Here is a 16,608-nt window from a genome sequence, read left to right as displayed (position 1 = left end):
TCCGATATGGCTCTTACTCTTGGCATATGCGATAGATCTGCATTGTCTTGGCTCGTCGCTCCTGTGGTTTCTCTTTACTCCTATCCGATGCACTGCTCTCATAGCTCTTCTTCTGATAGTTCTTCTTTGATGGATTTTGATGAACTCTTCCTACTCCTGTTGCTTCACGAATCTGCTCTACTTGGCTTCACATCATTATTTACTATCCAAAATATTGCCATATTGACATCAATGACAATCTAGATCAACAATCTCCCCCTTTGTCATTGGTGGAAATATTCTCCTTCTCTCCCCCTTTGACATCAATGGCAAAAAGGTGCACAAGAACTCCCCCTGTCGAACTACTCCCCTTGTCATGCAACATCTTTATGAATCAACTTAATGTGATGCTAGAGAAATAACCCCCATCTTTTGGCGAAGATGTTCAAATGCTTCTCGAGGAAGAGGTTTTGTGAAAATATCAGCTATCTGCTCCTTAGTATTGATATATTCCAAGTTGATGTTTTGTTCAGCTACTTGATTGGTATATGTTTGGTCTTTGAGTGCATCACTGGATTTTTGCTGAGACTGATAGCACTTGTGTTATCACAATAGATGGTGATTGGTTGATTGGTACCTATGTTGACATCTTTCAGAGCTTCCTTCATCCATAATATTTGAGTACAACAATTTGCAGTAGCTATATACTCGGCTTCAGTTGTAGATAGTGATATGGATGTTTGTTTTTTGCTGAGCCAAGATACTAGACAATCTCCCAGGAAGAATGCATTTCCACTAGTACTTTTTCGATCATCGACACTTCCAGCCCAATCAACATCGGTGTATGCAGTCACAGTAAGAGTTGAGCTCTTAGGGTACCAAAGACCAAAATCAGGAGTTCCTTTCAAGTATCTGAGAATTCTTTTTACAACCAACAAATGGGATTGTTTAGGAGCTGATTGAAATCTTCCCACCATTCCTACTGCTTGCATAATGTCAGGTCTCGTAGCAGTTAAGTATAGGAGGGCTCCAATTATTGACCTGTAATGAGTTGCATCTACCAGAGGAGAGTCATCATCTTTGCTTAATTTGCAATCTGTGGTCATAGGTGTGCTCATGGGTGCACAGTCTTCCATTCCATATCTTTTAAGCATGTCTTTAAGATATTTTGCTTGAGATATGAACATGCCTGCCGTGGTTTGAGATACTTGTAGTCCAAGGAAGTAAGATAACTCTCCTATCATTGACATTTCGAACTCTTTTGACATATTTTGAGCAAACTCATGGCTCATCTCATCATTATTACTAGCAAAAATCAGATCATCAACATAGACAAGAGTGACTAGTAACTTATCCTCATCCATCTTTATGTAGAGATTACTTCCTGCCACCCCCTTCTTGAAGCCTTGTTGTTGTAGATAGTGATCCAATCTTGTGTACCAAGCTCTAGGAGCTTGTTTCAACCCATATAATGCCTTTTTCAACTTACAAACAAAGTCTTTTCCTTCTGCTAGATTAAACCCTTCTGGTTGCTCCATGTAGACTTCTTCCTTGAGTTCCCCATTCAGAAATGACGATTTTACGTCCATTTGATAGATTTTGAATCCTTTTGAGCAAGAAAATGCCAAGAACATCCTTATAGCTTCCACACGAGCTACTGGTGCAAAGGTTTCTTCAAAGTCGATTCCTTCAATTTGTGAATAACCTTTACAAACAAGCCTTGCCTTATTTCTGATGATTTGTCCATCTTCATTCATTTTGTTTTTGAACACCCACTTGGTTCCAATTATATTTTTATCCTTTGGATGAGGTACCAACTCCCATGTCTCATTTTTAAGGATTTGAGACATTTCTTCTTCCATGGCTTTTACCCAATGAGGATCCTTACTTGCTTGAGTAAATGTTTTTGGTTCTATCATAGATAGGAGAGCAACATCATTTTTCTTTGGTGTACTTGTCATCATTGATTTTTATGAAGCACTTGCTTCCAAAAATCTTGAAGTATTTTACTGAAGCAGGTCTTCCTTTCCATAATTCATAAGGAGTCTTCTCATTATTTGGTCTTAGTTGAGTTCGATTCAAGGTATAAACAACGGTCCTAGCTACTTCTCTCCAGAATTTTGGCTGCAAGTCAGCTGTTATTAACATTGTTCTTGCCATTTCTTGAACTGTTCGGTTTCTTCTTTCAACTACCCCATTTTGCTTGGGTGTTCTGGCAGCAGAGAGTTCTCTTTCGATTCCATGTACTTTACAGAATTCATAAAATTCTTTTGATGTGAATTCTCCCCCTCTATCCGTTCTAAGAAATTTAATCTTAGAATCCTTTTCATTTTCTACAAGAGCTTTAAGATTCTTAAAACACTCAAATGCTTTAGATTTATATTTTATGAAATATACCCACATCATTCTAGTATAATCATCAACAAATAAAGCAAAGTACCTTTCTCCTTGGAGTGCTGGGGTTCTAGTTGGTCCACATAAATCAGCATGGATGATCTCCAAAGGTTTTGATGTAGAAAACTCCTTGGTATTGTGGCTGGTTCTAGTTTGCTTTCCATGTTGACATGGACCATATACTCGATTTGGCTTGAATAACTTTGGGATGTCCCGTACTGCATTAATCTTGCTGATATTGATCAAGTTATCAAAACTTGTATGTCCAAGTCGCTTGTGCCACATCCAACATTCATCTGTTTGACTTAAGTAACATTTGTCATCTTGAATTTTTTTCAGAATGTAGACGTTATCTGATGTTCTAACTCCTTTCGCCTCAAGTTCCCTTGAGGAAGAGTTCCTTATTTGATCCAAAAGGGATCCAAGAAACCCTCTAAGTCTTCATAAATCAAAACAATAGCAAAAGAAGTTTTAGAAATATCGGATTACACTATTGGGAGGCAAAAACACGAAGAAATGACCAAGAACAGAGCTATCGGCGGCTTGGACAGTGATGCACAGGAGCCATCGGATCTGGCCGATCAATGGTCCAGATCCGATCGGCAATTCGCAATCGGCGGTGGCAGGCAGAGGCTATCGAAGGTTACTACATGGGAAATGCGACAACAATCAGCAGGGTCAATGAGGACCGTCGATCAAGCGCGCAGATCGACGACCCACGTTGCATCGCAATATCGTGTCGGCAAACCACAATGGAGAGCTTACCAAATGGCCCGGGAGTATGTGCGATATGCAATTGTGATCAATTGCATCGGACCTACATTGAGGAGCAGGGCTATATATATGTATATGCGTGATGCGATAACTGGACCCGATAGAGCTATAAAACGATATTCCATAAAATTTGAAATCTGTCAAACGACATATTTCTATGTATTTCGCATATTTCATTTATTAAACGAAATACGAAGGGAAGCACCGATGCGATGAAAACCGGACCCGAAAGGGTTTGTGAATGAAAATATATATTGTTTCAACTCCGATATGCGCTGTTTTGCAAAGTTTTAATGTATTTTAAAAATACAAAGGGAAACCATGGAACGGGCATTTGTGACATGCGATAAGCGATTTCAGGTGGACCTGATAGGAGCATAGAGCGGATTTAAGGACTTTTGAAGTCCGATGAACAGTGTTTTGGCAGATTTTCCCGTGTTTGAATGCATTTCTCTATGTAAATAGAGAATGGCTATTTCGGGGATTTCAAAGGCATGATGGACTCTTCCATTGCAGAACAGGTGGCCACTGCCCCTAAAGACGTTATGCAGTGATTGCTAACGCTTAGAAGAGGGACTCGAGCGGATAGAGGTTGGGAACCAGAAAGCCCGAGAAGAGGAAATGAACAGACAACGCAGATTGGCTTTAAAGCCACAGACTGCCAGAAACATGGACAAGCAATGCTGAGACAGAGAGCAAACAGAGACAGAGAGTCAGTGAGGAGAGTGTGTGTACTCAGAAAGACTTGGGGGATCCAAGTAAAGCCTTGTTGTTTGGTATTTGTTGTGTGAGACTCAAATTGAGCTCACTTTTGTAAAAACTCTGCTTCTGAAGACATAATAGAGAGGCCACCACTGAAGGCTGGACCAGGAGACGTAACCCGGGAGTTTTGGGTGAACTCCATATTAAACTTGCTGTGTTTATGTGTTGTCTATTATGTTTCTTTAACTGCTCCATTGTCTATGTATTTCGCAATCTTATCGATCCATTGCACAAAGTAACATAGGCAAATCCATGCACATGAGTCTGTAATACCTTAATAATTGTCTAAGATCTCATTATCAGATCAAGTGGTATCATAGCGTTAGGTTTGCTAAGGTTAGACAAATTTGTGCTGGATTGTTGAATGCTAACTAAGTCAAAGCTCAAATTAGGAGAAGGAGAATTGGTTGAGGCTAACCCAGAAATTGGAAGAGTCTATCCTAGGAGGAAAATGGCAGAAGAAATTCCCTTAGAATCAGAGTCTCAGTTCATGGACAGTTTCATGACCATGAGAGCCATGGTAGAAGAGATGCATCGAGAATTTAAGAAAGGTCGAGGTGAAGATACTTTCAACCTCCAAACAAGACAAAGGAACAGAGGCACCTCTTCTAGATGGTCATTCAGAAGGCAAAGGGAAAGGGAAAGAGCCTCCTCTATCAACACCTCCTTCTAGTCCTTTGATTAAATTAGATGTAAAGTGTGATTTGCCAATATATGATGGAGAATTAAATGCAGAAAAACTAGATAACTGGATTAGACAGATTGATGTATATTGCAGGGTGCAGAACATCGATTCAGAAAGGAGAAAGATTCAGCTGGCCAGCCTTCGCCTTGGAGGAACTGCCCTAGTGTGGTGGGAAGGTAGGACACACGCTGATTTGAAGAAGCATGGTAAAATTCTTTCTACCTGGAGTGAATTTGTCTCTGCCATTAAAAAACAATTCTATCCACTAGCTTATATGTAGCAAGCAATGATGAGTTGGCAAACTCTTCGCCAATTAAAAGGGCAAAGTGTACAAAGCTATACCCAGGAATTTAGAAAAATAGCTTTAATTCTAAGCATTTCTCTAGACTCACCTGAAACTTTGCTGAAGTATATAGGTGGTCTGCATGGCCATTTGAGGCACACCATTCTCATGTTCAACCCTACTAGCATAGATGAGGTATCAGTTCAGGTTACACATCTGGAGGCTAGAGGCAAGAATGTGAACCCAGAGATTGGGGGATCATCAAAACCCACTACAAGCAAGAACAAGGAAAAGAGAAAGTAGAAATGGAAAGAGAGGAAGGCAAATGTTGTACAGAAAGACAAACCTTCATGCACTCAATGCAAGAAGGATGGACATGATGATGAACATTGCTGGTCTTTGCATCCAGAGATAAAACCCAAGAAGTTCGATGGCAAGAAGAAAAAGATTGCTGCTGCTATTCAGAAAGATTTGGGGTCAGACTCAGGTGATGAAACAACAGTCACAGCTACAGGTATAAAAGGTAAAAATTCTGAAGCATCTACTAGTAATTCTACACAATCTAATGATAATGAAGAAAATGAGAGGAAAAGACATGAGCTTTTTCATATTAGAGTTATTTCCAAGCATCAAAAGATTGATACTTTGTTTGATAGTGGTTCACAAGTAAACTTGATTTCTGAAGCAATTGTCAAGAAGTTGGGACTGCTAATCACACCTCACAAGAAGCCATATCCATTAGGTTGGGTATGTGATAAAGCAAAGCTACAAGTGACTAGACAATGTAAACTTAGGTTTGCTTTTGGGTCAACATTTGTAGATGAGGTTGAGTTAGATATAGTTCCCTTGGACATATGTGGTATTGTTTTAGGAAGTCCTTACTTGTATGATCGAAAATCCATTTTCTATAGAACTGAAAATAAGTATCAACTCACAAAAGATGGAATAGAATATATTGTAAGAGCTCATCAGCTCAAAATAACTACTCTCATTAACTCAGGGCAGATGAAAAGAATTGTAAATTCATGCAAGCAATTTTTACTAATGGTTGTAAAGGAAAAGAACCCTGATAAAACCAATGCATTTGAAGGTTGTAATGCTAAACAGAAAGCTGATTTAGAAAAAGTGGTTTCATAATATGATATCCTATTTCAAGAACCTAAAGGTCTACCACCCAAAAGGGAAATTGTACATGATATTCATTTGCAGCAAGATGCTCCATTGCCTAACATCGGAATGTACAGGTTATCCGCTTTAGAGAATGCAGAGATCAAGAAGCAGGTACAGGAGCTGCTCGAGAAAGGGTTCATAAGGCCAAGCACATCACCATGCAGATCTCCAATCGTGTTGGTGAGAAAGAAAGATGGTTCGTGGAGGATGTGCATTGATTACATAGCACTAAATAAAATAACGATCAAGAATCGTTATCCTCTTCCTCGCATAGATGATCTATTAGATCAGTTGAAAGAAGTTGTTTACTTTTCCAAGTTGGACTTGCATAGTGGCTACCATCAATTCAGAGTTGCAGAACAAGATGCATGGAAGACTGCTTTCAAAATAAAGCAAGGGCTGCATGAATGGCTAGTTATGCCTTTTGGCTTAACTAATGCTCCTGCCACTTTCATGAGAGTTATGAATGATGTACTCTGACCTTTTATTGATGATTTTGTAATTGTATATTTAGATGACATTCTTGTTTTCTGTAAAACATGGGAAGAACATTTGAAGCATGTAAAGCAGACCCTAGATGTTTTGAAAAGAGAAAATCTCTATGTTAAATTATCAAAATGTGAATTTGGCAAAACATCTTTGAATTATTTGGGTCATATTGTAGGCGGTGGTGAATTGAAGATAGATCCCTCTAAGGTTGAAGTCATTATGAACTGGCCTAAACCCAAATCTTCTACAAAAGTTAGGAGCTTCCTAGGAGCAGCACAATATTGGAGAAAGTATATTGCTAACTTTTCCTTGATTGCAACTCCCTTACATGTTTTGACAGGGTTGAACAAGGCGTTTCAATGGGGAGGCAAACAGCAGAAAGCCTTCGACACTTTGAAATAAAAAATTAGTACAACACCAGTACTAGCATTGTCAGATCTTCAAAGACCATTTGAAATTGAAACAGATGCCAGTGACTATGCCATGGGAGCAGTTTTGATGCAACATAGTAAACCCATATGTTATCATTCTGAGACATTTAATTCTGCAGTAGTTAATTATCCCACATGATAAAGAATTGTATGCATTAGTGCAGAGTGTGAAAAAGTGGAAACATTACCTATTGGGCAAAGAAACAATTATAGATACAGATCATCAACCACTTCAATATTTGCAAACACAAACTAAATTGCAGCAATCAAAACACTATAGGTGGATGGGTTTTCTACACCAGTTTCATCTAGTCATCAGATATAAGAAGGGCATACACAATAAAGTTGCAGATATGTTGTCTAGACCAATCATAAATGCATCTACTATACTTGAGAATAATTCAATATTGCATGAAAGCTACATTGAACAATATGCTCAAGATGTAGATTTTAAAGATGTATATGCAACTTTAAGTCATGGAAAACAAGTAGAAGAATTGGATTATCATATTAAGGACCAACTCTTGTATCATTTGGGAAAGTTATGCATTCCTCAAACTGAAAGAGTTAATATAATCCGAGAAGCACACACTTCTCTAATATCAGGTCATTTTGGTGTAAGTAAAACAGTTGCACAACTGCAAAGATTCTGCTATTGGCCAAGAATGCATGAAACAATTTCTAGATATATTAAAGGGTGTACCATGTGTGCTAAAAGAAAGCCCAGCAATAGAAAATTAGGCTTGTACACTCCACTACCAGTTCCTTCTCGTCCTTAGGAAAGTGTTTCCATGGACTTTGTTGGGGGATTGCCAAAATCTAGAAAAGGTCATGACTATTTATATGTTATTGTGGACAAGTTTAGCAAAATGTGCATTTTAATACCTTGTAACAAATAGATTACAGTTGAACAAACAACGAAGTTGTTCTTTTAGCATGTCTGGGTGCATTTTGGGTTACCCACTTCCATAGTATCTGATTGAGATTCCCGATTTGTTGGGAAGTTTTGGTCAAGTCTGTGGGAGTTAATGGAAACCAGACTGAAGAAGAGCAAAGCCTTTCATCCACAAACAAATGGCCAAACAGAGGTAGTCAACAGGACAGTGATCCAATTGCTCAGGGGTTATTGTAGCAAGCATCCCAAGCTTTGGGATGAAGATTTATGTTATGTGCAACATGCTTACAACCGTGCCAAGCATTCTTCTATACAAAGATCTCCTTTTGAGGCTTGTTTTGGTTTTACACCAAGGTCTCCCTTGGATTTTGTCTTTGAAAAAGATATGGCGGTTGATGGACACATTGATGTGAACAAAGCAACCAAGTTCATTGAACAGATCCAAGAAATTCACTAGGCAGTGCAGGAACAACTAGAAAAGAGCCAAGCCAAGTACAAGGCAAGGCATGATAAGCATCGAATTGAACATAGCTTCCAAATTGGTGATCAAGTCTGGCTGTACATCAGCAAAGACACAATGCAAGGTGAAGGAAAGAAGCTGAAGCCAATAAGGAAGATACAGTTCTGGACAAGGAGGTGAGAACTACGTGCAGAGGGGATATTGAGTACCTCAGAATTGGACTCAAAGGTTCAAAACCCAGCAATGCACGATGGATGGAAATTGGACAAGTGAAGAAGTTGTATCCTCACTTGATCGATGCTTGAAAACCAACTTTTGGTGGTCCAAAAGCTTTTTTAGTGGGAAGGTGTGATCCAAAAGGGATCCAAGAAACCCTCTAAGTCTTCATAAATCAAAACAATCACAAAAGAAGAAGTTTTAGAAATATCGGATTACACTATCGGGAGGCAAAAACACGAAGAAATGACCAAAAACAGAGCTATCAGCGGCTTGGACAGTGATGCACAAGAGCCGTCGGATCTAGCTGATCAACGATCCAGATCCGATTGGCAAATCGCAATCGGCAGTGGCAAGCAGAGGCTATCAGAGGTTACTACATGGGAAATGCGACAACGATCAGCAGGGTCAACAAGGACCGTCGATCAAGCGCGCAGATCGATGGCCCACGTTGCATTGCAATATCGTGTTGGCAAACCACAATGGAGCACTTACCAAAAGGTCCGGGGGTATGTGCGATATACGATTGCGATCAATCACATCGCAATATCGCATCAGAGCTACACAGAGGAGCGGGGCTATATATATGTATATGCGCGATGCAATAGCCGGACCTGATAGAGCTATAAAACGATATTCCATAAAATTTGAGATCCGTCAAACGATAGATTTCTATGTATTTCGCGTATTTCGTTTATTTCGTATACGAAGGGATGCGCCGATGCGATGAAAACCGGACCCGAAAGGGTTTGTGAATGAAAATATATATTGTTTCAAGTCCGATATGGGCCGTTTTGCGGGATTTTGCAAAGTTTTAATGTATTTTAAAAATACAAAGGGAAACCATGGAACAGGCATTTGCGACATGCGATAAGCGATTTCAAGCGGACCCGATAGGAGCATAGAGCGGATTTAAGGACTTTTGAATTCCAATGAACAATATTTTTGCGTATTTTCCCGTGTTTGAATGCATTTCTCTGTGTAAATAGAGAATGGCTATTTCGGGGATTTCAAAGGCATGATGGACTCTTCCGTTGCAGAACAGGTGGCCACCTCCCCTAAAGACGTTATGCAATGATTGCTAATGCTCAGAAGAGGGATTTGAGCGGACAGAGGCCGGGAGCCAGAAAGCCCGAGAAGAGGAAATGAATAGACATCACAAATTGGATTTAAAGCCACAGATTGCCAGAAACAGGGACAAGCAGTGTTGAGACAGAGAGCAAACAGAGATAAAGAGTCAGTGAGGAGAGTCTGTGTACTCAGAAAGACTTGGGGGATCGAAGTAAAGCCTTGTTGTTTGGTATCTGTTGTGTGAGACTCAAATTGAGCTCACTTTTGTAAAAACTCTGCTTCTAAAGACATAATAGAGAGGCCACCACTGAAGGCTGGACTAGGAGACATAGCCCAGGGGTTTTGGGTGAACTCCATATTAAACTTGTTGTGTTTATGTGTGTTGTCTATTTTGTTTCTTTAACTGCTTCATTGTCTATGTATTTCGTAATCTTATCGATCCATTGCACAAAGTAACATAGGCAAATCCATGCACATGAGTCTATAATACCTTAATAATTGTCTAAGATCTCATTATCAGATCATTATTTCACAATCTTTAGTGCTAAAGACAACATTATGTCCTTGATCACAAATTTGGCTAACACTCAAGAGATTGTGTTTGAGCCCGTCTACTAGCAAAGCATTTTGAGCCTTTCCTTTTGTCACCTGTCATATGTCTGGAGCACCCACTATCCACAAACCAATGATTTTCATCACTGTGAGCACATAGAGCTAGGCCACATTTATCCGTGTTGGGATTCTCATTTTTTGCTTCTCTTCTTTTGAGGGGGCAATTTTGTTCATTATGTCCATTATCATTACATAATGAGCAAATTGGATCAAATTTGGCCAAGGGATCAAAAGAGTTGTAGGTCTTGATTTTTCCTTGCCCTTTGAGACCATATGGTTTGTTTGTTTGATCCTTCAATTTTGGTGTTTCATTCTTACGATCCATGCAATGTTTAGCTTGATGGCCAAAATTTTTACAATAAAAACAATGCCCAAAAAAGATAGTTTTGTACTTGTTGTAATAACCATGATTTGAATCAACATTCTTCCTTGGATTTACTCTCTCTTCATTCTTTGGATTTGAGATGGGCCTTTGATGCAATAATCTTTCTTCTTTTGGGTAGCTGGAAAGTATGTCGGCATAACTTTTCGCATTATTCTTAGTACTTGATGATTCTCCTTTAAAACCTATCCCAGATTTGTCATGTTGAGGTTTTTGATCATTTAGGATAATGTCAAGTATTTGAGATCTTTCCAAACCCTTTTTGACTTGAAACAATTCCTTCCTCAGAGATACTATTTCGGCTTCATGTTCTTCACAAATTTCTTCTTTTTCTTTTAGCTTATTTTTCAAGAGGTCTTCCCTTATTTTTGCTTCCTCCTTTTCTACCTTGAGAGAAATGATTTTATTTCATAATTTCTCATTTTCTTCAATGGCACTCATTAACAATTCATCTACATTTCCTTCTAGACCTGAATCATCATCATTTGTGAATGCCATGAATAATACTTCTTGGCTTCCAGCATAGTCATTTTCTTCATCTGATTCATCATTACCTCCTTTGCGATGAGGGAAATGATTAGTTGATTTCTTTTTGATGACTACAAATTCATCTTCATCAAACTCATCTTGCTTAGAGAAGAAATTCTTCTTATTGAACCCTCTTTTTTTGTATACCATCCTTTTGGAATTTTCCTCACCATCACTATCATGCTTAAAAGTACATTTTGCAGCATAATGACCTATTCTTCCACATTTGAAACAAATAAGAGGGTACTTACTTTTTAGCTTAGATCCTTTCTTTAGTCTTCGTACAAATTGTGCCAATTCGGATTCAACATCGGAGTCATCACTACTGGTATTCCATTCTTTCCCCTTTTTTGATTTTGAGGCCTTGAATGCTGCATCTTTGGAACTTGGGCTTCTTTTTCTTATCTCATAGGCAATGAGGATTCCATGAAGTTCATCCATCTTGAGAGTATCTAGGTCCTTCATTTCTTCTATAGCACTTACTTTGGAGTCAAATCTGTCTAGGAGAGATCTTAAGACCTTTTGAACAATAGTGCTTTCTTCAATGTTTTCTCCCAATCCTTTAAGAGAGTTGACCACTTCAGCTACTCGGAGAAAGTATGATGCAATATCTTCTTCATCATCCATTTTCAGACTTTCAAATTGTCTTCTATGAGTTTGAAGCTTTGCCTTCTTAACATTGGAGTCCCCATTGTATAAGCTAACTAGTTTATCCCATACTTCTTTGGCCAAGTCACAATTCATGATTTTTGTAAATTCAGAAACAGTGATTCCACTAGTGATGGAATTTAAGGCTTTTGCATTTGCAATGTAAGCTTTCCTTTCATCTTGATCTGTTGGAAGAGTGGAAGGAGCCGTGTACCCATTTAAAACCGAATGCCAAACTTCAGGTCCAAGGGACATTAAGTAGTAGGACATTCTTTTTTTTCCAAAAACCAAAATTTGTGCCATCGAACAGAGGAGGTCTTCCTGACACTTCTTGATTTCTCATTGTGACTAAGAATCCTTCTTCTAGCTGTTAGGTTGATATGAAGAAGCTAGCTCTGATACCAATTGTTGGAAACACTGGGGAGGGGGGGTGAATTAGTATTTTCTTTCAATTGTTATTATTACTAGTTTAATTCTTCACAATTTAAATAGAGAAATGTATAGGTATAATTTTATTGAGTAAAATAATAAATACAATATCAAGGTGTTCCTAGCTCCAACTTGGTTTTGATGAGGCTCCAACCTCTAGGGCTTCGACCCTATCTCGTCAAGGCACCAACCTTGGATTAGGAGCACCAACTCCAAGGACACCAATCCTTCCAATTCTGAGGCACCAACCCCAAGGGCTCCGACCCTATCTTTCAAGATGAATCAGGTCAAAAGATTGTCCTCCCGCTCTGTCTTCAGCTTCCTTCTTTGCTCGGCCTTCGGCTTCTACTACACCTTCTCCGTCTTCCAGAGCTTCGACTTCTACTGCACCTTCTGCGTCTTCCAGACCTTCAGCTTCCTTTGTTTCTTCCAGTTTTTCCCATTGTGAACTTTCCTTGTTCTCTATAATAGATGTTTGATACGCCTAACTTTTGGCTTCCTTTTTCGCTCGCTCGACCTTTCGACTTCTCGATCTTCGGCTTCCTCTGTCTCTTCAAGTTCACGAGTTGTGAATTGTTTCTTCTTCTCTCTGTTAGATGCTCGAGATCGATTACCTGAAGTCAAGCATTTCAACTTGTATGTATGTGAGTTTGTCCAATAACCAAAAGACACGTTCATTGGAAGGACAGGCCGACTTATGAGTTTGCACATTAAAAGATTATATCGGAGAGGCCCTTTTTTAATATTCATCCAAGGCTATACCCACATGGAGGTCCCACATGCCACGTCATCACCTTTAATCCCGCAATCGCAACTTCATAAAAATCAGAGGTTCTTCAAGTGTGCACATGCTCTGTCTTTCGATGGAGCGGATGCGATATTTAATGAACTATTTTTAATGAATCCATTGGGTCCACAACTCTATCGCAATTGGAGGTTTGCACATAACATAGCCGATTCCCCTACTACCGACGGAGCAGATGCGATATGATATTAAACAGTTGTTAATAAATCCGTCGGGTCCACAGCCTTATCACAATCGACGGTTTGACATCCCTTAGAAACTAGCGATACTGTGGATGCGATATTGTATAAATTCATGTTATCATGGTGCAGTGGGTCCACAATATTATATCGTAATCGAAGGTTTTACTGTGACCTTTATGACTTGCGATATGAAAGTTCATACGACAGATGTGATATTGTATTAAGGTGTATTATAATGGAACCATCAGGTCCGCAATACATATCGCAATCTATGGTTTGCGGGACTTCGACTGGCACACGAATTAAAATAGCCTTAACCCCCGCAGTTGACTGTGATCTAAGAGTTGAATATGAGATCGACGGCTAGGATTGAGTGCGGGACTTCAGCCACGATCAAGGAAATTTGTACTCTCCTACCCCCGCAGTTGCTAATCACCGTCGATCTCACAGATTTTTCGATCTAACGATCCAGATCAATTTCCGCGATTCACCTTCCGCAAGTACTTGGGTTTGATCTCCGCCGTTCATTTCTTGACTCCATTATATTACAATCGGGGGTTCATCACTTCCTCCGATATGGTTCTTACTCTTGGCATATGTGATAGATCTACATTGTCTTGGCTCGTCGCTCCTGTGGTTTCTCTTTACTCCTATCCGATACACTGCTCTGATAGCTCTTCTTCCGATAGTTCTTCTTTGATGGATTTTGATGAACTCTTCCTGCTCCTATTGCTTCACGAATCTGCTTTGCTTAGCTTGACATCATTATTTACTATCCAAAATATTGACATCAATGACAATCTAGATCAACATTCCCCACATTGGGGTTTTTCCTCGTCATCCGCCAAATCCGATCTCCTCTTGTCTTGGCTTGTCTTCTGCATATGTTTTTATGTTCTATCTGCATTTACTGTCAATGTGATTAAGTGACTGAAAATTGTTATTGGGATGCTAAAAAACATTGAAGTAAATTTTCCTAAGCATAGAACATACAATTGTTATCTAAAATTAACACTCTGACATCATTCCAAGCTCTTTGCGATCATTCTTAGAGCTAGGGCTTTATTCCTAAGGCTAGGACATCAATCCTAGGGCTAGGGCTTTAACATCAATGACAACTTCAATCAACACAAAGAAGGGGATAGCTAAACTTGTAAGAGTAAGTGGCTACATGGAAGAGGTTACTTGAATGGATATGATATATGAGATTCATGACATTTGTTGTCTAGCAAAAAGGTGAAATATATTTTGGGTGTGTCAAAGAATATAGTAAATTAAATCTTCCCCATGGCTGTCATGTCCCTTTCCGAGTAAACACTACAAGGGAAACAATTGATTTAATTAGATTAAAATGTGGCTAGTAGAACAAGGTGAACTTTATAAAGTCACATTATTATGTATGTTGATCAGTGGTTGTCATTGATGTCAACCCAAGCAGCACCAGGGCCTACCCCAATTTTGCAAGGGCATTTTGACTTGACAACTCATATTATTTTGCATCAGATATCTTCTCAATGGATTCTACTTGTTGAGATGTTTCCGTTGATATATGGTATGCTTCCCAGTTCTTCACGGTTTGAGAGTTATTTGCGTTTGAAGTTAGTAACCCCAGTTAGTAGGCTAAAACCCTATGGGGTTGTGGCATGACACTCATAATTGGTTGTGGTCATTGAATAGTAAACAATTAATAATAATTTTTTGCTCCTAAAATCCCTCCAACATTCACTTGTTGAGGACCCTCCCAACTCAAGACATTCATATAAATAATGACCCTCATATCCTCCTCTTGTAAGGATTTTGTGGCTTCAAACAAGTCATCATGGAATTTTCGCTATAACCTTTTTTCTACGAAGTGTCAGAAGCTGAAATTAAAAAACATTTGAGCCGAAATCTTGATGAACCTCATGACCGAATTTCAAATCTTGGTTTGCTATATTTTCGGAGATATGATCCGAGGAAGTTAGGGTTTTTGCAGGCTCCCGAATTCCATGTCAAACAGGTGACGTTGGGAAAATCGTCAGAACTTTCTCTATGAGCATTGGATTCAAATTTCATAAATAGTCACAGAAAGATGACGGACTTTAGTTTGTTGAGTAGAATTTTCAAGGCCGAATGTCGCAACAGTGACACATGGCACTTCGTACAAGTTTGCTCTAATGAACCAGATTATAATTAGGTCATCGTGGGAGATTGGGAATAACTCTTTCTTGAAGAATCCAATATTGATTAGACCTATGGGGTTTCAAAGAGGACTCAGAGGGCTACCACAGGATGAAATTTTAGACCCTAGAGATCCAAAATTACATAGATACAACAGATTCAATATCGAGCTCCTAGAAGGCAAGAAAAAGCATACATTCAAGGATCACTGCAGTAAGGACCACACATCAACAGTCGAGTAAGTCTCCTACAACAAGGTATGTATGATTAAGTGTTTACATTTGAATTTTGAGTATCATCTCTAACATATGTTTTTGTAGGACAACGTAAGTATATACAGGGTCTCAGTTATATCTCGATGTCTCTATATGTCACAGTTAGTTTTGATACCACATTTCGGATGTCCTATTCTTGATACTACACATTTGATGCTACACCAAGTCTGCTAAATCTATATGATGTTGTAAGTTCATGTTACTTGTCTTGTCATAGTTGATAGAATGGTCTCTGTTGTTGTACATAGAACTTGGTTCATCACAATTCTAGGGTCTGTCATCAGTTTCTATTGTATATATCTTTAGGTTAGTTTTGGATATAGTCTTGCATAGAGTCCAGACCTATATCAAGAGTGGGAGTCTTTTTCTACTATTGCAACAAGTCAACAACAAAAGTGACAAGAACATTTTAGGTACGCATTGTAATTTTAATTTGTATTTATTCATTATTATGCACTTACATGTGTTTTGCAAGCAGAGGTAAGTTGAAGGGTATTTTTCCTTTTGAGATTGGGTTTCGCTGGGAAAATTTGCATGCAGGTAGAAGAAGATTCAAGGATAGCATCAAGCGAGCATTCAAGAGCTGAAGTATCAAATCGAAGGAAGCATTGCAGCGGGACATGACAGCCATCCGTATATTGTGAAGAAGTGTCAAGGCCAAGAGTCATGATTGTAAAGTTGTAAAAGAGTCATTTGTAAAAGTGTCATCATTGGAAGAGTCATTGTAAAAGAATCAATCTGCCTAGAGTCGAAAAGGCATTGTTGGGAGGTATAGGAGTCTCTCATGGGATGATGTCATGGTTGGGTTGCAGGTCATAGTGTGATTAGGTGTTCGGTCAAAATCTTTGTAAATCATATTGTATAGTGGATCATTGTCCCTGGTATGGGAATCCACACTCTTGTCTCATTTCAGTCATTATATGGTGGTAGGGAGGTGCTAGGTAGGTGCATGAAGTCGCCTATAGGTTGGAGCCTATG

The sequence above is a fragment of the Pinus tabuliformis genome, chromosome 9 (genome assembly GCF_031772625.1).
Source record: "Pinus tabuliformis cultivar Carrire ecotype Pingquan chromosome 9, CPIR1, whole genome shotgun sequence".
In the NCBI taxonomy this organism is placed as follows: Eukaryota; Viridiplantae; Streptophyta; class Pinopsida; order Pinales; family Pinaceae; genus Pinus; species Pinus tabuliformis.
The sequence above is the reverse complement of the archived record's forward strand: the minus strand, read 5'-3'. Positions refer to the sequence as shown.